The 26,894-nt window shown below is 32.2% G+C and overlaps 1 long non-coding RNA gene across 2 annotated transcripts in view; it reads right to left on the reverse strand.

The window, feature by feature from the left end:
* Nucleotides 1–4,267: 4,267 nt before the first annotated feature.
* LOC125779209 (uncharacterized) overlaps nucleotides 4,268–26,894 on the reverse strand; it is a 63,734-nt gene continuing 41,107 nt past the window's right edge. The window contains exons 1-3 of one of the 2 annotated variants that reach the window (XR_007423176.1): nucleotides 24,160–25,100; nucleotides 19,960–21,386; nucleotides 4,268–4,741 (exon numbers count right to left, since the gene is read on the reverse strand). This is a non-coding gene — a long non-coding RNA (uncharacterized LOC125779209). Of the gene's footprint in view, nucleotides 4,742–19,959; nucleotides 21,387–24,159; nucleotides 25,101–26,894 lie in introns of those variants that run through there. The other variant, XR_007423177.1, reaches the window with a different exon arrangement.

A 26,894-nucleotide genomic window follows, 5' to 3' on the forward strand; every position in this document is an offset into this window, starting at 1 on the left:
TAGATTGCTTAATGCATATGTACTAAAAAATCGGTTCTACACCTTAATATAAGATTGTGAAATTTCTCCAAATACACTGTTGTTATGACAACTCCAATAACCTCAAAACGGTTAATTAGCATAAATATGTATAGTTCATATTTTTACGCAACTTGGTATAGATTGCTTAGTGCATATGTACTAAAAAATCGGTTCTACACCTTAATATAAGATTGTGAAATTTTCCAAACGCACTGTCGTTATGGCTATATGACAATTCCAATAACCTCGAAACGGCTAATTAGCATTAATATGTATAGTTCATATTTTGACGCAACTTGGTATCGATTGCGTAGTGCATGTGTACTTAAAAATCGATCCTACACCTTAATATAAGATTGTGAAATTTTTCCAAACGCACTGTCGTTATGGCTATATGACAACTCCAATAACCTCAAAACAGCTAATTAGTATAAATATGTAAAGTTCATATTTTTACGCAACTTGGTATCGAGTGCTTAGTGCATCTGTACTAAAAAATCGATTCTACACCTTAATATAAGATTGTGAAATTTTTCCAAATACACTGTCGTTATGGCTATATGACAACTCCAATAACCTCAAAACGGTTAATTAGCATAAATATGTATAGTTCATATTTTTACGCAACTTGGTATCGATTGCTTAGTGCATGTGTACTTAAAAATCGATTCTACACCTTAATATAAGATTGTGAAATTTTTCCAAATACACTGTCGTTATGGCTATATGACAACTCCAATAACCTCAAAACGGTTAATTAGCATAAATATGTATAGTTCATATTTTTACGCAACTTGGTATCGATTGCTTAGTGCATATGTACTAAAAAATCGATTCTACACCTTAATATAAGATTGTGAAATTTTTCCAAATACACTGTCGTTATGGCTATATGACAACTCCAATAACCTCAAAACGGTTAGTTAGCATAAATATGTATAGTTCATATTTTTACGCAACTTGGTATCGATTGCTTAGTGCATGTGTACTAAAAAATCTATTCTACACCTTAATATAAGATTGTGAAATTTTTCCAAATACACTGTCGTTATGGCTATATGACAACTCCAATAACCTCAAAACAGCTAATTAGCATAAATATGTATAGTTCATATTTTTACGCAACTTGATATCGATTGCTTTGTGCATATGTACTAAAAAATGGATTCTACACCTTAATATAAGATTGTGAAATTTTTCCAAATACACTGTCGTTATGGCTATATGACAACTCCAAAAACCTCAAAACGGTTAATTAGCATACATATGTATAGTTCATATTTTTACGCAACTTGGTATCGGTTACTTAGTGCATATGTACTAAAAAATGGATTCTACACCTTAATATAAGATTGTGAAATTTTTCCAAATACACTGTCGTTATGGCTATATGACAACTCCAATAACCTCAAAACGGTTAATTAGCATAAATATGTATAGTTCATATTTTTACGCAACTTGGTATCGATTGCTTAGTGCATATGTACTAAAAAATCGATTCTACGCCTTAATATAAGATTGTGAAATTTTTCCAAATACACTGTCGTTATGGCTATATGACAACTCCAATAACCTCAAAACGGTTAATTAGCATAAATATGTATAGTTCATATTTCTACGCAACTTGGTATCGGTTACTTAGTGCATATATAATACAAAATCGATTCTACGCCTTAACATAAGATTGTGAAATTTTTCCAAATACACTGTCTTTATGGCTATATGACAACTCCAATAACCTCAAACCGGTTAATTAGCATAAATATGTTTAGTTCATATTTTTACGCAACTTGGTATCGATTGCTTAGTGCATATGTACTTAAAATATCGATTCTACGCCTTAATATAAGATTGTGAAATTTCTCCAAATACACTGTTGTTATGGCTATATGACAACTCCAATAACCTCAAAACGGTTAATTAGCATAAATATGTATAGTTTATATTTTTACGCAACTTGGTATAGATTGCTTAGTGCATATGTACTAAAAAATCGGTTCTACACCTTAATATAAGATTGTGAAATTTCTCCAACTACACTGTTGTTATGGCTATATGACAACTCCAATAACCTCAAAACGGTTAATTAGCATAAATATGTATAGTTCATATTTTTACGCAACTTGGTATAGATTGCTTAGTGCATATGTACTAAAAAATCGATTCTACACCTTAATATAAGATTGTGAAATTTTTCCAAATACACTGTCGTTATGGCTATATGACAACTCCAATAACCTCAAAACGGCTAATTAGCATAAATATGTATAGTTCCTATTTTTACGCAAATTGGTATCGAGTGCTTAGTGCATATGTACTAAAAAATCGATTCTACACCTTAATATAAGATTGTGAAATTTTTCCAAATACACTGTCGTTATGGCTATATGACAACTCCAATAACCTCAAAACAGCTAATTAGCATAAATATGTATAGTTCATATTTTTACGCAACTTGATATCGATTGCTTAATGTATATGGACTAAAAGATCGATTCTACACCTTATTATAAGATTGTGAAATTTTTCCAAACGCACTGTCGTTATGGCTATATGACATCTCCAAAAACCTCAAAACGGTTAATTAGCATAAATATGTATAGTTCATATTTTTACGCAACTTGGTATCGGCTACTTAAGGCATATGTACTAAAATATCGATTCTACACCTTAATATAAGATTGTGAAATTTTTCCAAATACACTGTCGTTATGACAACTCCAATAACCTCAAAACGGTTAATTAGCATAAATATGTATAGTTCATATTTTTACGCAACTTGGTATAGATTGCTTAGTGCATATGTACTAAAAAATCGGTTCTACACCTTAATATAAGATTGTGAAATTTTTCCAAATACACTGTCGTTATGGCTATATGACAACTCCAATAACCTCAAAACAGCTAATTAGCATAAATATGTATAGTTCATATTTTTACGCAACTTGGTATCGATTGCTTAGTGCATATGTACTAAAAAATCGATTCTACACCTTAATATAAGATTGTGAAATTTTTCCAAACGCACTGTCGTTATGGCTATATGACAACTCCAATAACCTCAAAACGGTTAATTAGCATAAATATGTAAAGTTTATATTTTTACGCAACTTGGTATCGAGTGCTTAATGTATATGTACTAAAAAATGGATTCTACACCTTAATATAAGATTGTGAAATTTTTCCAAATACACTGTCGTTATGGCTATATGACAACTCCAATAACCTCAAAACGGTTAATTAGCATAAATATGTATAGTTCATATTTTTACGCAACTTGGTATCGATTGCTTAATGTATATGTACTAAAAAATCGATTCTACACCTTAATATAAGATTGTGAATTTTTTCCAAATAAACTGTCGTTATGGCTATATGACAACTCCAATAACCTCAAAATGGTTAATTAGCATAAATATGTATAGTTCATACTTTTACGCAACTTGGTATCGATTGCTAAGTGCATATGTACTAAAAAATCGATTCTACACCTTAATATAAGATTGTGAAATTTTTCCAAATACACTGTCGTTATGACTATATGACATCTCCAATAACCTCAAAACAGCTAATTAACATAAATATGTATAGTTCATATTTTTACGCAACTTGGTATAGATTGTTTAGTGCATGCGTACTAAAATATCGATTCTACACCTTAATATAAGATTGTGAAATTTTTCCAAATACACTGTCGTTATGGCTATATGACAACTCCAATAACCTCAAAACGGTTAATTAGCATAAATATGTATAGTTCATATTTTTACGCAACTTGGTATCGATTGCTAAGTGCATATGTACTAAAAAATCGATTCTACACCTTAATATAAGATTGTGAAATTTTTCCAAATACACTGTCGTTATGGCTATATGGGAACTCCAATAACCTCAAAACGGCTAATTAGCATAAATATGTATAGTTCATATTTTTACGCAACTTGGTATCGATTGCTTAGTGCATATGTACTAAAAAATCGATTCTACACCTTAATATAAGATTGTGAAATTTTTCCAAATACACTGTCGTTATGGCTATATGACAACTCCAATAATCTCAAAACGGTTAATTAGCATAAATATGTATAGTTCATATTTTTACGCATTTTGGTATCGATTGCTAAGTGCATATGTACTAAAAAATCGATTCTACACCTTAATATAAGATTGTGAAATTTTTCCAAATACACTGTCGTTATGGCTATATGCCAACTCCAATAACCTCAAAACAGCTAATTAGCATAAATATGTATAGTTCATATTTTTACGCAACTTGGTATCGAGTGCTTAGTGCATATGTACTAAAAAATCGATTCTACACCTTAATATAAGATTGTGAAATTTTTCCAAATACACTGTCGTTATGGCTATATGACAACTCCAATAACCTCAAAACGGTTAATTAGCATAAATATGTATAGTTCATATTTTTACGCAACTTGGTATCGATTGCTTAGTGCATGTGTACTAAAATATCGATTCTACGCCTTAATATAAGATTGTGAAATTTTTCCAAATACACTGTCTTTATGGCTATATGACAACTCCAATAACCTCAAACCGGTTAATTAGCATAAATATGTTTAGTTCATATTTTTACGCAACTTGGTATCGATTGCTTAGTGCATGTGTACTAAAATATCGATTCTACGCCTTAATATAAGATTGTGAAATTTCTCCAAATACACTGTTGTTATGGCTATATGACAACTCCAATAACCTCAAAACGGTTAATTAGCATAAATATGTATAGTTTATATTTTTACGCAACTTGGTATAGATTGCTTAGTGCATATGTACTAAAAAATCGGTTCTACACCTTAATATAAGATTGTGAAATTTCTCCAACTACACTGTTGTTATGGCTATATGACAACTCCAATAACCTCAAAACGGTTAATTAGCATAAATATGTATAGTTCATATTTTTACGCAACTTGGTATCGGCTACTTAGTGCATATGTACTACAAAATCGATTCTACGCCTTAATATAAGATTGTGAAATTTTTCCAAATACACTGTCGTTATGGCTATATGACAACTCCAATAACCTCAAAACAGCTAATTAGCATAAATATGTATAGTTCATATTTTCACGCAACTTGGTATCGATTGCTTAGTGCATATGTACTAAAAAATCGATTCTACACCTTAATATAAGATTGTGAAATTTTTCCAAATACACTGTCGTTATGGCTATATGACAACTCCAATAACCTCAAAACGGTTAATTAGCATAAATATGTATAGTTCATATTTTTACGCAACTTGGTATCGATTGCTTAGTGCATATGTACTAAAAAATCGATTCTACACCTTAATATAAGATTGTGAAATTTTTCCAAATACACTGTCGTTATGGCTATATGACAACTCCAATAACCTCAATACAGCTAACTAGCATACATATGTATAGTTCATATTTTAACGCAACTTGGTATCGACTGCTTAGTGCATATGTACTAAAAAATCGATTCTACACCTTAATATAAGATTGTGAAATTTTTCCAAATACACTGTCGTTATGGCTATATGACAACTCCAATAACCTCAAAACGGTTAATTAGCATAACTATGTATAGTTCATATTTTAACGCAATTTGGTATCGATTGCATAGTGCATATGTACTAAAAAATCGATTCTACACCTTAATATAAAATTGCGAAATTTTTCCAAATACACTGTCGTTATGGCTATATGACTACTCAAATAACCTCAAAACAGCTAATTAGCATAAATATGTATAGTTCATATTTTTACGCAACTTGGTATCGATTGCTTAGTGCATATGTACTAAAAAATCGATTCTACACCTTAATATAAGATTGTGAAATTTTTCCAAATACACTGTCGTTATGGCTATATGACAACTCCAATAACCTCAAAACAGCTAATTAGCATAAATATGTATAGTTCATATTTTTACGCAGCTTGGTATAGATTGCTTAGTGCATATGTACTAAAAAATGGATTCTATCCTTAATAATATAAGATTGTGAAATTTTTCCAAATACACTGTCGTTATGGCTATATGACAACTCCAATAACCTCAAAACGGTTAATTAGCATAAATATGTATAGTTCATATTTTTACGCAACTTGGTATCGATTGCTTGGTGCATATGTACTAAAAAATCGATTCTACACCTTAATATAAGATTGAGAAATTTTTCCAAATACACTGTCGTTATGGCTATATGACAACTCCAATAACCTCAAAACCGATAATTAGCATAAATATATATAGGTCATATTTTTACGCAACTTGGTATCGATTGCTTAGTGCATATGTACTAAAAAATCGATTCTACACCTTAATATAAGATTGCGAAATTTTTCCAAATACACTGTCGTTATGGCTATATGACAACTCCAATAACCTCAAAACAGCTAATTAGCATAAATATGTATAGTTCATATTTTTACGCAACTTGGTATCGATTGCTTAGTGCATATGTACTACAAAATCGATTCTACGCCTTAATATAAGATTGTGAAATTTTTCCAAATACACTGTCGTTATGGCTATATGACAACTCCAATAACCTCAAAACGGTTAATTAGCATAAATATGTATAGTTCATATTTTTACGCAACTTGGTATCGATTGCTTAGTGCATATGTACTAAAAAATCGATTCTACACCTTAATATAAGATTGTGAAATTTTTCCAAATACACTGTCGTTATGGCTATATGACAACTCCAATAACCTCAAAACGGTTAATTAGCATAAATATGTATAGTTCATATTTTTACGCAACTTGGTATCGATTGCTTAGTGCATATGTACTAAAAAATCGATTCTACACCTTAATATAAGATTGTGAAATTTTTCCAAATACACTGTCGTTATGGCTATATGACAACTCCAATAACCTCAAAACGGTTAATTAGCATATATATGTATAGTTCATATTTTTACGCAACTTGGTATCGATTGCTTAGTGCATGTGTACTAAAATATCGATTCTACACCTTAATATAAGATTGTGAAATACTGTCGTTATGGCTGTATGAAAACTCCAATAAACTCAAAACGGTTATTTAGCATAAATATGTATAGTTCATAATTTTTCGCAACTCGGTATCGATTGCTTAGTGCATGTGTGCTAAAAAATGGATTCTACACCTTAATATAAGATTGTGAAATTTTTCCAAATACACTGTCGTTATGGCTATATGGGAACTCCAATAACCTCAAAACGGTTAATTAGCATAAATATGTATAGTTCATATTTTTACGCAACTTGGTATCGATTGCTTAGTGCATATGTACTAAAAAATCGATTCTACACCTTAATATAAGATTGTGAAATTTTTCCAAATACACTGTCGTTATGGCTATATGACATCTCCAATAACCTCAAAACAGCTAATTAGCATAAATATGTATAGTTCATATTTTTACGCAACTTGGTATCGATTGCTTAGTGCATATGTACTAAAAAATCGATTCTACACCTTAATATAAGATTGTGAAATTTTTCCAAATACACTGTCGTTATGGCTATATGACAACTCCAATAACCTCAAAACGGTTAATTAGCATATATATGTATAGTTCATATTTTTACGCAACTTGGTATCGATTGCTTAGTGCATGTGTACTAAAAAATCGATTCTACACCTTAATATAAGATTGTGAAATTTTTCCAAATACACTGTCGTTATGGCTATATGATAACTCCAAAAACCTTAAAACGGTTAATTAGCATATATATGTATAGTTCATATTTTTACGCAACTTGGGATCGGTTACTTAGTGCATATGTACTAAAAAATCGATTCTACACCTTAATATAAGATTGTGAAATTTTTCCAAATACACTGTCGTTATGGCTATATGACAACTCCAATAACCTCAAAACGGTTAATTAGCATAAATATGTATAGTTTATATTTTTACGCAACTTGGTATCGATTGCTTAGTGCATATGTACTAAAAAATCGATTCTACACCTTAATATAAGATTGTGAAATTTTTCCAAATACACTGTCGTTATGGCTATATGACATCTCCAATAACCTCAAAAGGGTTAATTAGTATAAACTTGTATAGTTTATATTTTTACGCAACTTGGTATCGATTGCTTAGTGCATATGTACTAAAAAATCGATTTTACACCTTAATATAAGATTGTGAAATTTTTCCAAATACACTGTCGTTATGGCTATATGACAACTCCAATAACCTCAAAACGGTTAATTAGCATATATATGTATAGTTCATATTTTTACGCAACTTGGTATCGATTGCTTAGTTCATATGTACTAAAAAATCGATTCTACACCTTAATATAAGATTGTGAAATTTTTCCAAATACACTGTCGTTATGGCTATATGACAACTCCAATAACCTCAAAACAGCTAATTAGCATAAATATGTATAGTTCATATTTTTACGCAACTTGGTATCGATTGCTTAGTGCATATGTAATAAAAAATCGATTGTACACCTTAATATATGATTGTGAAATTTTTCCAAATACACTGTCGTTATGGCTGTATGACAACTCCAATAACCTCAAAACGGTTAATTAGCCTAAATATGTATAGTTTATATTTTTGCGCAACTTGGTATCGATTGCTTAATGTATATGTACTACAAAATCGATTCTACACCTTAATATAAGATTGTGAAATTTTTCCAAATACACTGTCGTTATGGCTATATGACAACTCCAATAACCTCAAAACGGTTAATTAGCATAAATATGTATAGTTCATATTTTTACGCAACTTGGTATCGAGTGCTTAGTGCTTATGTACTAAAAAATGGATTCTACACCTTAATATAAGATTGTGAAATTTTTCCAAATACACTGTCGTTGTGGCTATATGACAACTCCAACAACCTCAAAACGGTTAATTAGCATAAATATGTATAGTTCATATTTTAACGAAACTGGATATCGATTGCTTAGTGCATATGTACTAAAAAATCGATTCTACACCTTAATATAAGATTGTGAAATTTTTCCAAACGCACTGTCGTTATGGCTATATGACAACTCCAATAACCTCAAAACGGTTAATTAGCATAAATATGTATAGTTCATATTTTTACGCAACTTGGTATAGATTGCTTAGTGCATATGTACTAAAAAATCGATTCTACACCTTAATATAAGATTGTGAAATTTTTCCAAATACACTGTCGTTATGGCTATATGACAACTCCAATAACCTCAAAACAGCTAGTTAGCATAAATATGTATAGTTCATATTTTTACGCAACTTGGTATCGATTGCTAAGTGCATATGTACTAAAAAATCGATTCTACACCTTAATATAAGATTGTGAAATTTTTCCAAATTTACTGTCGTTATGGCTATATGACAACTCCAATAACCTCAAAACGGTTAATTAGCATAAATATATATAGTTCATATTTTTACGCAACTTGGTATCGATTGCTTAGTGCATATGTACTAAAAAATCGATTCTACACCTTAATATAAGATTGTGAAATTTTTCCAAATACACTGTCGTTACGGCTATATGACATCTCCAATAACCTCAAAACGGCTAATTAGCATAAATATGTATAGTTCATATTTTTACGCAACTTGGTATCGATTTCTTAGTGCATATGTACAAAAAAATGGATTCTACACCTTAATATAAGATTGTGAAATTTTTCCAAATACACTGTCGTTATGGCTATATGACAACTCCAATAACCTCAAAACGGTTAATTAGCATAAATATGTATAGTTCATATTTTTACGCAACTTGGTATCGATTGCTAAGTGCATATGTACTAAAAAATCGATTCTACACCTTAATATAAGATTGTGAAATTTTTCCAAATACACTGTCGTTATGGCTATATGACAACTCCAATAACCTCAAAACGGTTAATTAGCATAAATATGTATAGTTCATATTTTTACGCAACTTGGTATCGATTGCTTAGTGCATATGTACTAAAAAATCGATTCTACACCTTAATATAAGATTGTGAAATTTTTCCAAATACACTGTCGTTATGGCTATATGACAACTCCAATAACCTCAAAACGGTTAATTAGCATAAATATGTATAGTTCATATTTTTACGCAACTTGGTATCGATTGTTTAGTGCATATGTACTAAAAAATCGATTCTACACCTTAATATAAGATTGTGAAATTTTTCCAAATACACTGTCGTTATGGCTATATGACATCTCCAATAACCTCAAACCGGTTAATTAGCATAAATATGTATAGTTCATATTTTTACGCAACTTGGTATCGATTGCTTAGTGCATATGTACTAAAAAATCGATTCTACACCTTAATATAAGATTGTGAAATTTTTCCAAATACACTGTCGTTATGGCTATATGACAACTCCAATAACCTCAAAACGGTTAATTAGCATAAATATGTATAGTTCGTATTTTTACGCAGCTTGGTATAGATTGCTTAGTGCATATGTACTTAAAAAATCGGTTCTACACCTTAATATAAGATTGTGAAATTCATATTTTTACGCAACTTGGTATAGAGTGCTTAATGCATATGTACTAAAAAATCGGTTCTACACCTTAATATAAGATTGTGAAATTTTTCCAAATACACTGTCGTTACGGCTATATGACATCTCCAATAACCTCAAAACGGCTAATTAGCATAAATATATATAGTTCGTATTTTTACGCAACTTGGTATCGGTTACTTAGTGCATCTGTACTAAAAAATGGATTCTACACCTTAATATAAGATTGTGAAATTTTCCCAAATACACTGTCGTTACGGCTATATGGCAACTCTAATAACCTCAAAACGGTTAATTAGCATAAATATGTATAGTTCGTATTTTTACGCAACTTGGTATAGATTGCTTAGTGCATCTGTACTAAAAAATCGATTCTACACCTTAATATAAGATTGTGAAATTTTTCCAAATACACTGTCGTTATGGCTATATGACAACTCCAATAACCTCAAAACGGTTAATTAGCATAAATATGTATAGTTCATATTTTTACGCAACTTGGTATCGATTGCTTAGTGCATATGTACTAAAAAATCCATTCTACACCTTAATATAAGATTGTGAAATTTTTCCAAATACACTGTCGTTATGGCTATATGACAACTCCAATAACCTCAAAACGGTTAATTAGCATAAATATGTATAGTTCATATTTTTACGCAACTTGGTATCGATTGCTTAGTGCATATGAACTAAAAAATCGATTCTACACCTTAATATAAGATTGTGAAATTTTTCCAAATACACTGTCGTTATGGCTATATGACATCTCCAATAACCTCAAAACAGCTAATTAGCATAAATATGTATAGTTCATATTTTTACGCAACTTGGTATCGATTGCTTAGTGCATATGTACTAAAAAATGGATTCTACACCTTAATATAAGATTGTGAAATTTTTCCAAATACACTGTCGTTATGGCTATATGACAACTCCAATAACCTCAAAACGGTTAATTAGCATAAATATGTATAGTTCATATTTTTAGGCAACTTGGTATCGGTTACTAAGTGCATGTGTACTAAAAAATCGATTCAACGCCTTAATATAATATTGTACAATTTTTCCAAATACACTGTCGTTATGGCTATATGACAACTCCAATAACCTCGAAACGGTTAATTAGCATAAATATAAAAGGTGATTTTTTTAAGGTTAGGATTTTCATGCATTAGTATTTGACAGATCACGTGGGATTTCAGACATGGTGTCAAAGAGAAAGATGCTCAGTATGCTTTGACATTTCATCATGAATAGACTTACTAACGAGCAACGCTTGCAAATCATTGAATTTTATTACCAAAATCAGTGTTCGGTTCGAAATGTGTTTCGCGCTTTACGTCCGATTTATGGTCTACATAATCGACCAAGTGAGCAAACAATTAATGCGATTGTGACCAAGTTTCGCACTCAGTTTACTTTATTGGACATTAAACCAACCACACGAATGCGTACAGTGCGTACAGAAGAGAATATTGCATCTGTTTCTGAGAGTGTGGCTGAAGACCGTGAAATGTCGATTCGTCGCCGTTCGCAGCAATTGGGTTTGTGTTATTCGACCACATGGAAGATTTTACGCAAAGATCTTGGTGTAAAACCGTATAAAATACAGCTCGTGCAAGAACTGAAGCCGAACGATCTGCCACAACGTCGAATTTTCAGTGAATGGGTCCTAGAAAAGTTGGCAGAAAATCCGCTTTTTTATCGACAAATTTTGTTCAGCGATGAGGCTCATTTCTGGTTGAATGGCTACGTAAATAAGCAAAATTGCCGCATTTGGGGTGAAGAGCAACCAGAAGCCGTTCAAGAACTGCCCATGCATCCCGAAAAATGCACTGTTTGGTGTGGTTTGTACGCTGGTGGAATCATTGGACCGTATTTTTTCAAAGATGCTGTTGGACGCAACGTTACGGTGAATGGCGATCGCTATCGTTCGATGCTAACAAACTTTTTGTTGCCAAAAATGGAAGAACTGAACTTGGTTGACATGTGGTTTCAACAAGATGGCGCTACATGCCACACAGCTCGCGATTCTATGGCCATTTTGAGGGAAAACTTCGGACAACAATTCATCTCAAGAAATGGACCCGTAAGTTGGCCACCAAGATCATGCGATTTAACGCCTTTAGACTATTTTTTGTGGGGCTACGTCAAGTCTAAAGTCTACAGAAATAAGCCAGCAACTATTCCAGCTTTGGAAGACAACATTTCCGAAGAAATTCGGGCTATTCCGGCCGAAATGCTCGAAAAAGTTGCCCAAAATTGGACTTTCCGAATGGACCACCTAAGACGCAGCCGCGGTCAACATTAAAATGAAATTATCTTCAAAAAGTAAATGTCATGAACCAATCTAACGTTTCAAATAAAGAACCGATGAGATTTTGCAAATTTTATGCATTTTTTTTTTTAAAAAAGTTATCAAGCTCTTAAAAAATCACCCTTTACACCTTAATATAAGATTGTGAAATTTTTCCAAATACACTGTCTTTATGGCTATATGACAACTCCAATAACCTCAAAACGGTTAATTAGCATAAATATGTATAGTTCATATTTTTACGGAACTTGGTATCGACTGCGTAATGTATATGTACTAAAAAATGGATTCTACACCTTAATAAAAGATTGTGAAATTTTTCCAAATACACTGTCGTTATGGCTATATGACAACTCCAATAACCTCAAAACGGTTAATTAGCATAAATATATATAGTTCATATTTTTACGCAACTTGGTATCGAGTGCTTAATATATATGTACTAAAAAATCGATTCTACACCTTAATATAAGATTGTGAAATTTTTCCAAATACACTATCGTTACGGCTATATGACATCTCCACTAACCTCAAACGGGTTAATTAGCATAAATATGTATAGCCCATATTTTTACGCAACTTGGTATCGAGTGCTTAATGTATATGTACTAAAAAATGGATTCTACTCCTTAATATAAGATTGTGAAATTTTTCCAAATACACTGTCGTTATGGCTATATGACAACTCCAATAACCTCAAAACGGTTAATTAGTATAAATTTGTAAAGTTCATATTTTTACGCAACTTGGTATCGGTTACTTAGTGCATATGTACTAAAAAATCGATTCTACACCTTAATATAAGATTGTGAAATTTTTCCAAATACACTGTCGTTACGGCTATATGACAACTCCAATAACCTCAAAACGGTTAATTAGCATAAATATATATAGTTCATATTTTTACGCAACTTGGTATCGGCTACTTAGTGCATATGTACTAAAAAATGGATTCTACACCTTAATATAAGATTGTGAAATTTTTCCAAATACACTGTCGTTATGGCTATGTGACAACTCCAATAACCTCAAAACGGTTAATTAGCATAAATATATATAGTTCATATTTTTACGCAACTTGGTATCGGCTACTTAGTGCATATGTACTACAAAATCGATTCTACAACTTAATATAAGATTGTGAAATTTTTCCAAATACAGTGTCGTTACGGCTATATGACATCTCCAATAACCTCAAAACACCTAATTAGCATAAATATGTATAGTTCATATTTTGACCCAACTTGGTATCGATTGCGTAGTGCATGTGTACTAAAAAATCGATTCTACGCCTTAATGTAATATTGTGAAATTTTTCCAAATACACTGTCGTTACGGCTATATGACAACTCCAATAACCTCAAAACGGTTAATTAGCATAAATATGTATAGTTCATATTTTTACGCAACTTGGTATCGGTTACTAAGTGCATGTGTACTAAAAAATCGATTCTACGCCTTAATATAATATTGTACAATTTTTCCAAATACACTGTCGTTATGGCTATATGACAACTCCAATAACCTCAAAACGGTTAATTAGCATAAATGTATATAGTTCATATTTTCACGCAACTTGGTATCGAGTGCTTAGTGCATATGTACTACAAAATCGATTCTACACCTTAATACAAGATTGTGAAATTTTTCCAAATACACTGTCGTTATGGCTATATGACAACTCCAATAACCTCAAAACGGTTAATTAGCATAAATATATATAGTTCATATTTTTACGCAACTTGGTATCGAGTGCTTAATATATATGTACAAAAAAATCGAAACTACACCTTAATAAAGGGTTATTTTTTAAGAGCTTGATAACTTTTTTTTAAAAAAAAACGCATAAAATTTGCAAAATCTCATCGGTTCTTTATTTGAAACGTTAGATTGGTTCATGACATTTACTTTTTGAAGATAATTTCATTTAAATGTTGACCGCGGCTGCGTCTTAGGTGGTCCATTCGGAAAGTCCAATTTTGGGCAACTTTTTCGAGCATTTCGGCCGGAATAGCCCGAATTTCTTCGGAAATGTTGTCTTCCAAAGCTGGAATAGTTGCTGGCTTATTTCTGTAGACTTTAGACTTGACGTAGCCCCACAAAAAATAGTCTAAAGGCGTTAAATCGCATGATCTTGGTGGCCAACTTACGGGTCCATTTCTTGAGATGAATTGTTGTCCGAAGTTTTCCCTCAAAATGGCCATAGAATCGCGAGCTGTGTGGCATGTAGCGCCATCTTGTTGAAACCACATGTCAACCAAGTTCAGTTCTTCCATTTTTGGCAACAAAAAGTTTGTTAGCATCGAACGATAGCGATCGCCATTCACCGTAACGTTGCGTCCAACAGCATCTTTGAAAAAATACGGTCCAATGATTCCACCAGCGTACAAACCACACCAAACAGTGCATTTTTCGGGATGCATGGGCAGTTCTTGAACGGCTTCTGGTTGCTCTTCACCCCAAATGCGGCAATTTTGCTTATTTACGTAGCCATTCAACCAGAAATGAGCCTCATCGCTGAACAAAATTTGTCGATAAAAAAGCGGATTTTCACATTTCGAACCGAACACTGATTTTGGTAATAAAATTCAATGATTTGCAAGCGTTGCTCGTTAGTAAGTCTATTCATGATGAAATGTCAAAGCATACTGAGCATCTTTCTCTTTGACACCATGTCTGAAATCCCACGTGATCTGTCAAATACTAATGCATGAAAATCCTAACCTCAAAAAAATCACCCGTTATAAGATTGTGAAATTTTTCCAAATACACTGTCGTTATGGCTATATGACAACTCCAATAACCTCAAAACGGTTAATTAGCATAAATATGTATAGTTCGTATTTTTACGCAGCTTGGTATAGATTGCTTAGTGCATATGTACTTAAAAAATGGATTCTACACCTTAATATAAGATTGTGAAATTTTTCCAAATACACTGTCGTTATGGCTATATGACAACTCCAATAACCTCAAAACGGTTAATTAGCATAAATATATATAGTTCATATTTTTACGCAACTTGGTATCGAGTGCTTAATATATATGTACTAAAAAATCGATTCTACACCTTAATATAAGATTGTGAAATTTTTCCAAATACACTATCGTTACGGCTATATGACATCTCCAATAACCTCAAACGGGTTAATTAGCATAAATATGTATAGTTCATATTTTTACGCAACTTGGTATCGAGTGCTTAATGTATATGTACTAAAAAATGGATTCTACTCCTTAATATAAGATTGTGAAATTTTTCCAAATACACTGTCGTTATGGCTATATGACAACTCCAATAACCTCAAAACGGTTAATTAGCATAAATATGTATAGTTCGTATTTTTACGCAGCTTGGTATAGATTGCTTAGTGCATATGTACTTAAAAAATCGGTTCTACACCTTAATATAAGATTGTGAAATTTTTCCAAATACACTGTCGTTATGGCTATATGACAACTCCAATAACCTCAAAACGGTTAATTAGCATAAATAAGTATAGTTCATATTTTTACGCAACTTGGTATAGATTGCTTAGTGCATATGTACTAAAAAATCGGTTCTACACCTTAATATAAGATTGTGAAATTTTTCCAAACGCACTGTCGTTATGGCTATATGACAACTCCAATAACCTCAAAACGGCTAATAAGCATAAATATGTATAGTTCATATTTTTGCGCAACTTGGTATCGATTGCGTAGTGCATCTGTACTAAAAAATCGATTCTACACCTTAATATAAGATTGTGAAATTTTTCCAAATACACTGTCGTTATGGCTATATGACATCTCCAATAACCTCAAAACGGTTAATTAGCATAAATATGTATAGTTCATATTTTTACGCAACTTGGTATAGAGTGCTTAATGCATATGTACTAAAAAATCGGTTCTACACCTTAATATAAGATTGTGAAATTTTTCCAAATACACTGTCGTTACGGCTATATGACATCTCCAATAACCTCAAAACGGCTAATTAGCATAAATATGTATAGTTCATATTTCTACGCAACTTGGTATCGGTTACTTAGTGCATGTGTACTAAAAAATGGATTCTCCACCTTAATATAAGATTGTGAAATTTTTCCAAATACACTATCGTTACGGCTATATGAAATCTCCAATAACCTCAAAAAGGCTAATTAGAATAAATATGTGTAGTTCATATTTTTACGCAACTTGGTACCGGTTACTTAGTGCATCTGTACTTAAAAAATCGGTTTTGTAGTACAAAATCGATTCTATAAGATTGTGAAATTTTTCCAAATACACTGCCGTTATGGCTATATGACAACTCCAATAACCTCAAAACGGTTAATTAGCATAAATATGTATAGTTTATATTTTTACGCAACTTGGTATAGATTGCTTAGTGCATATGTACTAAAAAATCGGTTCTACACCTTAATATAAGATTGTGAAATTTTTCCAAACGCACTGTCGTTATGGCTATATGACAACTCCAATAACCTCAAAACGGCTAATTAGCATAAATATGTATAGTTCGAATTTTTACGCAACTTGGTATCGGCTACTTAGTGCATATGTACTACAAAATCGATTCTACACCTTAATATAAGATTGTGAAATTTTTCCAAATACACTGTCGTTACGGCTATATGACATCTCCAATAACCTCAAAACGGCTAATTAGCATAAATATGTATGGTTCATATTTTTACGCAACTTGGTATCGGTTACTTAGTGCATCTGTACTAAAAACTATCGTTACGGCTATATGACATCTCCAATAACCTCAAAACGGTTAATTAGCATAAATATGTATAGTTCGTATTTTTACGCAGCTTGGTATAGATTGCTTAGTGCATATGTACTTAAAAAATCGGTTTTGTAGTACAAAATCGATTCTATAAGATTGTGAAATTTTTCCAAATACACTGTCGTTATGGCTATATGACAACTCCAATAACCTCAAAACGGTTAATTAGCATAAATATGTATAGTTCATATTTTTACGCAACTTGGTATAGATTGCTTAGTGCATATGTACTAAAAAATCGATTCTACACCTTAATATAAGATTGTGAAATTTTTCCAAACGCACTGTCGTTATGGCTATATGACAACTCCAATAACCTCAAAACGGCTAATAAGCATAAATATGTATAGTTCATATTTTTGCGCAACTTGGTATCGATTGCGTAGTGCATGTGTACTTAAAAATCGATTCTACACCTTAATATAAGATTGTGAAATTTTTCCAAATACACTGTCGTTATGGCTATATGACAACTCCAATAACCTCAAAACGGTTAATTAGCATAAATATGTATAGTTCATATTTTTACGCAACTTGGTATAGATTGCTTAGTGCATATGTACTAAAAAATCGATTCTACACCTTAATATAAGATTGTGAAATTTTTCCAAATACACTGTCGTTATGGCTATATGACAACTCCAATAACCTCAAAACGGTTAATTAGCATAAATATGTATAGTTCATATTTTGACCCAACTTGGTATAGATTGCTTAGTGCATCTGTACTAAAAAATCGATTCTACACCTTAATATAAGATTGTGAAATTTTTCCAAATACACTGTCGTTATGGCTATATGACATCTCCAATAACCTCAAAACGGTTAATTAGCATAAATATATATAGTTCATATTTTTAGCATAAATATATATAGTTCATATTTTTACGCAACTTGGTATCGGCTACTTAGTGCATATGTACTAAAAAATGGATTCTACACCTTAATATAAGATTGTGAAATTTTTCCAAATACACTGTCGTTATGGCTATATGACAACTCCAATAACCTCAAAACGGTTAATTAGCATAAATATATATAGTTCATATTTTTACGCAACTTGGTATCGGCTACTTAGTGCATATGTACTAAAAAATCGATTCTACAACTTAATATAAGATTGTGAAATTTTTCCAAATACACTGTCGTTACGGCTATATGACATCTCCAATAACCTCAAAACACCTAATTAGCATAAATATGTATAGTTCATATTTTGACGCAACTTGGTATCGATTGCGTAGTGCATGTGTACTAAAAAATCGATTCTACGCCTTAATGTAATATTGTGAAATTTTTCCAAATACACTGTCGTTACGGCTATATGACAACTCCAATAACTTCAAAACGGTTAATTAGCATAAATATATATAGTTCATATTTTTACGCAACTTGGTATCGGTTACTAAGTGCATGTGTACTAAAAAATCGATTCTACGCCTTAATATAAGATTGTGAAATTTTTCCAAATACACTGTCGTTATGGCTATATGACATCTCCAATAACCTCAAAACAGCTAATTAGCATAAATATGTATAGTTCATATTTTTACGCAACTTGGTATAGATTGCTTAGTGCACGTGTACTAAAAAATCGATTCTACACCTTAATATAAGATTGTGAAATTTTTCCAAATACACTGTCGTTATGGCTATATGACAACTCCAATAACCTCAAAACGGTTAATTAGCATAAATATGTATAGTTCATATTTTTACGCAACTGGGTATCGGTTACTAAGTGCATGTGTACTAAAAAATCGATTCTACGCCTTAATATAAGATTGTGAAATTTTTCCAAATACACTGTCGTTATGGCTATATGACATCTCCAATAACCTCAAAACGGTTAATTAGCATAAATGTATATAGTTCATATTTTCACGCAACTTGGTATCGAGTGCTTAGTGCATATGTACTACAAAATCGATTCTACACCTTAATATAAGATTGTGAAATTTTTCCAAATACACTGTCGTTATGGCTATATGACAACTCCAATAACCTCAAAACGGTTAATTAGCATAAATATGTATAGTTCATATTTTTACGCAGCTTGGTATAGATTGCTTAGTGCATATGTACTAAAAAATGGATTCTACAAATCGATTCTATAAGATTGTGAAATTTTTCCAAATACACTGTCGTTATGGCTATATGACAACTCCAATAACCTCAAAACGGTTAATTAGCATAAATATGTATAGTTCATATTTTTACGCAGCTTGGTATAGATTGCTTAGTGCATATGTACTAAAAAATCGATTCTACACCTTAATATAAGATTGTGAAATTTTTCCAAATACACTGTCGTTATGGCTATATGACAACTCCAATAACCTCAAAACACCTAATTAGCATAAATATGTATAGTTCATATTTTTACGCAACTTGGTATCGATTGCGTAGTGCATGTGTACTAAAAAATCGATTCTACGCCTTAATATAAGATTGTGAAATTTTTCCAAATACACTGTCGTTACGGCTATATGACAACTCCAATAACCTCAAAACGGTTAATTAGCATAAATATGTATAGTTCATATTTTTACGCAACTTGGTATCGGTTACTAAGTGCATGTGTACTAAAAAATCGATTCTACGCCTTAATGTAATATTGTGAAATTTTTCCAAATACACTGTCGTTATGGCTATATGACAACTCCAATAACCTCAAAACGGTTAATTAGCATAAATATATATAGTTCATATTTTTACGCAACTTGGTATCGGCTACTTAGTGCATATGTACTACAAAATCGATTCTACAACTTAATATAAGATTGTGAAATTTTTCCAAATACACTGTCGTTATGGCTATATGACAACTCCAATAACCTCAAAACGGTTAATTAGCATAAATATGTATAGTTCATATTTTTACGCAGCTTGGTATAGATTGCTTAGTGCATATGTACTAAAAAATCGATTCTACACCTTAATATAAGATTGTGAAATTTTTCCAAATACACTGTCGTTATGGCTATATGACAACTCCAATAACCTCAAAACACCTAATTAGCATAAATATGTATAGTTCATATTTTGACGCAACTTGGTATCGATTGCGTAGTGCATGTGTACTAAAAAATCGATTCTACGCCTTAATGTAATATTGTGAAATTTTTCCAAATACACTGTCGTTACGGCTATATGACAACTCCAATAACCTCAAAACGGTTAATTAGCATAAATATGTATAGTTCATATTTTTACGCAACTTGGTATCGGTTACTAAGTGCATGTGTACTAAAAAATCGATTCTACGCCTTAATATAATATTGTACAATTTTTCCAAATACACTGTCGTTATGGCTATATGACAACTCCAATAACCTCAAAACGGTTAATTAGCATAAATATATATAGTTCATATTTTTACGCAACTTGGTATCGAGTGCTTAGTGCATATGTACTACAAAATCGATTCTACACCTTAATATAAGATTGTGAAATTTTTCCAAATACACTGTCGTTATGGCTATATGACAACTCCAATAACCTCAAAACGGTTAATTAGCATAAATATATATAGTTCATATTTTTACGCAACTTGGTATCGAGTGCTTAATATATATGTACTAAAAAATCGATTCTACACCTTAATATAAGATTGTGAAATTTTTCCAAATACACTATCGTTACGGCTATATGACATCTCCACTAACCTCAAACGGGTTAATTAGCATAAATATGTATAGTTCATATTTTTACGCAACTTGGTATCGAGTGCTTAATGTATATGTACTAAAAAATGGATTCTACTCCTTAATATAAGATTGTGAAATTTTTCCAAATACACTGTCGTTATGGCTATATGACAACTCCAATAACCTCAAAACGGTTAATTAGCATAAATATGTATAGTTCGTATTTTTACGCAGCTTGGTATAGATTGCTTAGTGCATATGTACTAAAAAATCGGTTCTACACCTTAATATAAGATTGTGAACATTTTCCAAATACACTGTCGTTATGGCTATATGACAACTCCAATAACCTCAAAACACCTAATTAGCATAAATATGTATAGTTCATATTTTGACCCAACTTGGTATCGATTGCGTAGTGCACGTGTACTAAAAAATCGATTCTACGCCTTAATGTAATATTGTGAAATTTTTCCAAATACACTGTCGTTACGGCTATATGACAACTCCAATAACCTCAAAACGGTTAATTAGCATAAATATGTATAGTTCATATTTTTACGCAACTTGGTATCGGTTACTAAGTGCATGTGTACTAAAAAATCGATTCTACGCCTTAATATAATATTGTACAATTTTTCCAAATACACTGTCGTTATGGCTATGTGACAACTCCAATAACATCAAAACGGTTAATTAGCATAAATATATATAGTTCATATTTTTACGCAACTTGGTATCGGCTACTTAGTGCATATGTACTACAAAATCGATTCTACAACTTAATATAAGATTGTGAAATTTTTCCAAATACACTATCGTTACGGCTATATGACATCTCCACTAACCTCAAACGGGTTAATTAGCATAAATATGTATAGTTCATATTTTTACGCAACTTGGTATCGAGTGCTTAATGTAAAGGGTGATTTTTTAAGAGCTTGATAACTTTTTTTTAAAAAAAAACGCATAAAATTTGCAAAATCTCATCGGTTCTTTATTTGAAACGTTAGATTGGTTCATGACATTTACTTTTTGAAGATAATTTCATTTAAATGTTGACCGCGGCTGCGTCTTAGGTGGTCCATTCGGAAAGTCCAATTTTGGGCAACTTTTTCGAGCATTTCGGCCGGAATAGCCCGAATTTCTTCGGAAATGTTGTCTTCCAAAGCTGGAATAGTTGCTGGCTTATTTCTGTAGACTTTAGACTTGACGTAGCCCCACAAAAAATAGTCTAAAGGCGTTAAATCGCATGATCTTGGTGGCCAACTTACGGGTCCATTTCTTGAGATGAATTGTTGTCCGAAGTTTTCCCTCAAAATGGCCATAGAATCGCGAGCTGTGTGGCATGTAGCGCCATCTTGTTGAAACCACATGTCAACCAAGTTCAGTTCTTCCATTTTTGGCAACAAAAAGTTTGTTAGCATCGAACGATAGCGATCGCCATTCACCGTAACGTTGCGTCCAACAGCATCTTTGAAAAAATACGGTCCAATGATTCCACCAGCGTACAAACCACACCAAACAGTGCATTTTTCGGGATGCATGGGCAGTTCTTGAACGGCTTCTGGTTGCTCTTCACCCCAAATGCGGCAATTTTGCTTATTTACGTAGCCATTCAACCAGAAATGAGCCTCATCGCTGAACAAAATTTGTCGCGAAACACATTTCGAACCGAACACTGATTTTGGTAATAAAATTCAATGATTTGCAAGCGTTGCTCGTTAGTAAGTCTATTCATGATGAAATGTCAAAGCATACTGAGCATCTTTCTCTTTGACACCATGTCTGAAATCCCACGTGATCTGTCAAATACTAATGCATGAAAATCCTAACCTCAAAAAAATCACCCGTTATATGTACTAAAAAATGGATTCTACACCTTAATATAAGATTGTGAAATTTTTCCAAATACACTGTCGTTATGGCTATATGACAACTCCAATAACCTCAAAACGGTTAATTAGCATAAATATGTATAGTTCGTATTTTTACGCAGCTTGGTATAGATTGCTTAGTGCATATGTACTTAAAAAATCGGTTCTACACCTTAATATAAGATTGTGAACATTTTCCAAATACACTGTCGTTATGGCTATATGACAACTCCAATAACCTCAAAACACCTAATTAGCATAAATATGTATAGTTCATATTTTGACCCAACTTGGTATCGATTGCGTAGTGCACGTGTACTAAAAAATCGATTCTACGCCTTAATGTAATATTGTGAAATTTTTCCAAATACACTGTCGTTACGGCTATATGACAACTCCAATAACCTCAAAACGGTTAATTAGCATAAATATGTATAGTTCATATTTTTACGCAACTTGTTATCGAGTGCTTAGTGCATATGTACTACAAAATCGATTCTACACCTTAGCACAAGATTGTGAAATTTTTCCAAATACACTGTCGTTATGGCTATATGACAACTCCAATAACCTCAAAACGGTTAATTAGCATAAATGTATATAGTTCATATTTTTACGCAACTTGGTATAGATTGCTTAGTGCATATGTACTACAAAATCGATTCTACACCTTAGCACAAGATTGTGAAATTTTTCCAAATACACTGTCGTTATGGCTATATGACAACTCCAATAACCTCAAAACGGTTAATTAGCATAAATATGTATAGTTCGTATTTTTACGCAGCTTGGTATAGATTGCTTAGTGCATATGTACTTAAAAAATCGGTTTTGTAGTACAAAATCGATTCTATAAGATTGTGAAATTTTTCCAAATACACTGTTGTTATGGCTATATGACAACTCCAATAACCTCAAAACGGTTAATTAGCATAAATATGTATAGTTCGTATTTTTACGCAGCTTGGTATAGATTGCTTAGTGCATATGTATTTAAAAAATCGGTTCTACACCTTAATAACGGGTGATTTTTTTGAGGTTAGGATTTTCATGCATTAGTATTTGACAGATCACGTGGGATTTCAGACATGGTGTCAAAGAGAAAGATGCTCAGTATGCTTTGACATTTCATCATGAATAGACTTACTAACGAGCAACGCTTGCAAATCATTGAATTTTATTACCAAAATCAGTGTTCGGTTTTTTTTTTTTCGGACAAATTTTGTTCAGCGATGAGGCTCATTTCTGGTTGAATGGCTACGTAAATAAGCAAAATTGCCGCATTTGGGGTGAAGAGCAACCAGAAGCCGTTCAAGAACTGCCCATGCATCCCGAAAAATGCACTGTTTGGTGTGGTTTGTACGCTGGTGGAATCATTGGACCGTATTTTTTCAAAGATGCTGTTGGACGCAACGTTACGGTGAATGGCGATCGCTATCGTTCGATGCTAACAAACTTTTTGTTGCCAAAAATGGAAGAACTGAACTTGGTTGACATGTGGTTTCAACAAGATGGCGCTACATGCCACACAGCTCGCGATTCTATGGCCATTTTGAGGGAAAACTTCGGACAACAATTCATCTCAAGAAATGGACCCGTAAGTTGGCCACCAAGATCATGCGATTTAACGCCTTTAGACTATTTTTTGTGGGGCTACGTCAAGTCTAAACTCTACAGAAATAAGCCAGCAACTATTCCAGCTTTGGAAGACAACATTTCCGAAGAAATTCGGGCTATTCCGGCCGAAATGCTCGAAAAAGTTGCCCAAAATTGGACTTTCCGAATGGACCACCTAAGACGCAGCCGCGGTCAACATTTAAATGAAATTATCTTCAAAAAGTAAATGTCATGAACCAATCTAACGCTTCAAATAAAGAACCGATGAGATTTTGCAAATTTTATGCGTTTTTTTTTTTAAAAAAGTTATCAAGCTCTTAAAAAATCACCCTTTATAAGATTGTGAACATTTTCCAAATACACTGTCGTTATGGCTATATGACAACTCCAATAACCTCAAAACACCTAATTAGCATAAATATGTATAGTTCATATTTTGACCCAACTTGGTATCGATTGCGTAGTGCATGTGTACTAAAAAATCGATTCTACGCCTTAATGTAATATTGTGAAATTTTTCCAAATACACTGTCGTTACGGCTATATGACAACTCCAATAACCTCAAAACGGTTAATTAGCATAAATATGTATAGTTCATATTTTTACGCAACTTGGTATCGGTTACTAAGAACATGTGTACTAAAAAATCGATTCTACGCCTTAATATAATATTGTACAATTTTTCCAAATACACTGTCGTTATGGCTATATGACAACTCCAATAACCTCAAAACGGTTAATTAGCATAAATATATATAGTTCATATTTTTACGCAACTTGGTATCGGCTACTTAGTGCATATGTACTAAAAAATGGATTCTACACCTTAATATAAGATTGTGAAGTTTTTCCAAATACACTATCGTTACGGCTATATGACATCTCCAATAACCTCAAACGGGTTAATTAGCATAAATATGTATAGTTCATATTTTTACGCAACTTGGTATCGAGTGCTTAATGTATATGTACTAAAAAATGGATTCTACTCCTTAATATAAGATTGTGAAATTTTTCCAAATACACTGTCGTTATGGCTATATGACAACTCCAATAACCTCAAAACGGTTAATTAGCATAAATATGTATAGTTCGTATTTTTACGCAGCTTGGTATAGATTGCTTAGTGCATATGTACTTAAAAAATCGGTTCTACACCTTAATATAAGATTGTGAACATTTTCCAAATACACTGTCGTTATGGCTATATGACAACTCCAATAACCTCAAAACACCTAATTAGCATAAATATGTATAGTTCATATTTTGACCCAACTTGGTATCGATTGCGTTGTGCACGTGTACTAAAAAATCGATTCTACGCCTTAATGTAATATTGTGAAATTTTTCCAAATACACTGTCGTTACGGCTATATGACAACTCCAATAACCTCAAAACGGTTAATTAGCATAAATATGTATAGTTCATATTTTTACGCAACTTGTTATCGGTTACTAAGTGCATGTGTACTAAAAAATCGATTCTACGCCCTAATATAATATTGTACAATTTTTCCAAATACACTGTCGTTATGGCTATATGACAACTCCAATAACCTCAAAACGGTTAATTAGCATAAATGTATATAGTTCATATTTTCACGCAACTTGGTATCGAGTGCTTAGTGCATATGTACTACAAAATCGATTCTACACCTTAGCACAAGATTGTGAAATTTTTCCAAATACACTGTCGTTATGGCTATATGACAACTCCAATAACCTCAAAACGGTTAATTAGCATAAATATGTATAGTTCGTATTTTTACGCAGCTTGGTATAGATTGCTTAGTGCATATGTACTTAAAAAATGGGTTTGTAGTACAAAATCGATTCTATAAGATTGTGAAATTTTTCCAAATACACTGGCGTTATGGCTATATGACAACTCCAATAACCTCAAAACGGTTAATTAGCATAAATATGTATAGTTCGTATTTTTACGCAGCTTGGTATAGATTGCTTAGTGCATATGTACTTAAAAAATCGGTTCTACACCTTAATATAAGATTGTGAACATTTTCCAAATACACTGTCGTTATGGCTATATGACAACTCCAATAACCTCAAAACACCTAATTAGCATAAATATGTATAGTTCATATTTTGACCCAACGTGGTATCGATTGC

Source organism: Bactrocera dorsalis, chromosome 6, assembly GCF_023373825.1.
Source record: "Bactrocera dorsalis isolate Fly_Bdor chromosome 6, ASM2337382v1, whole genome shotgun sequence".
NCBI classification, from domain to species: Eukaryota; Metazoa; Arthropoda; class Insecta; order Diptera; family Tephritidae; genus Bactrocera; species Bactrocera dorsalis.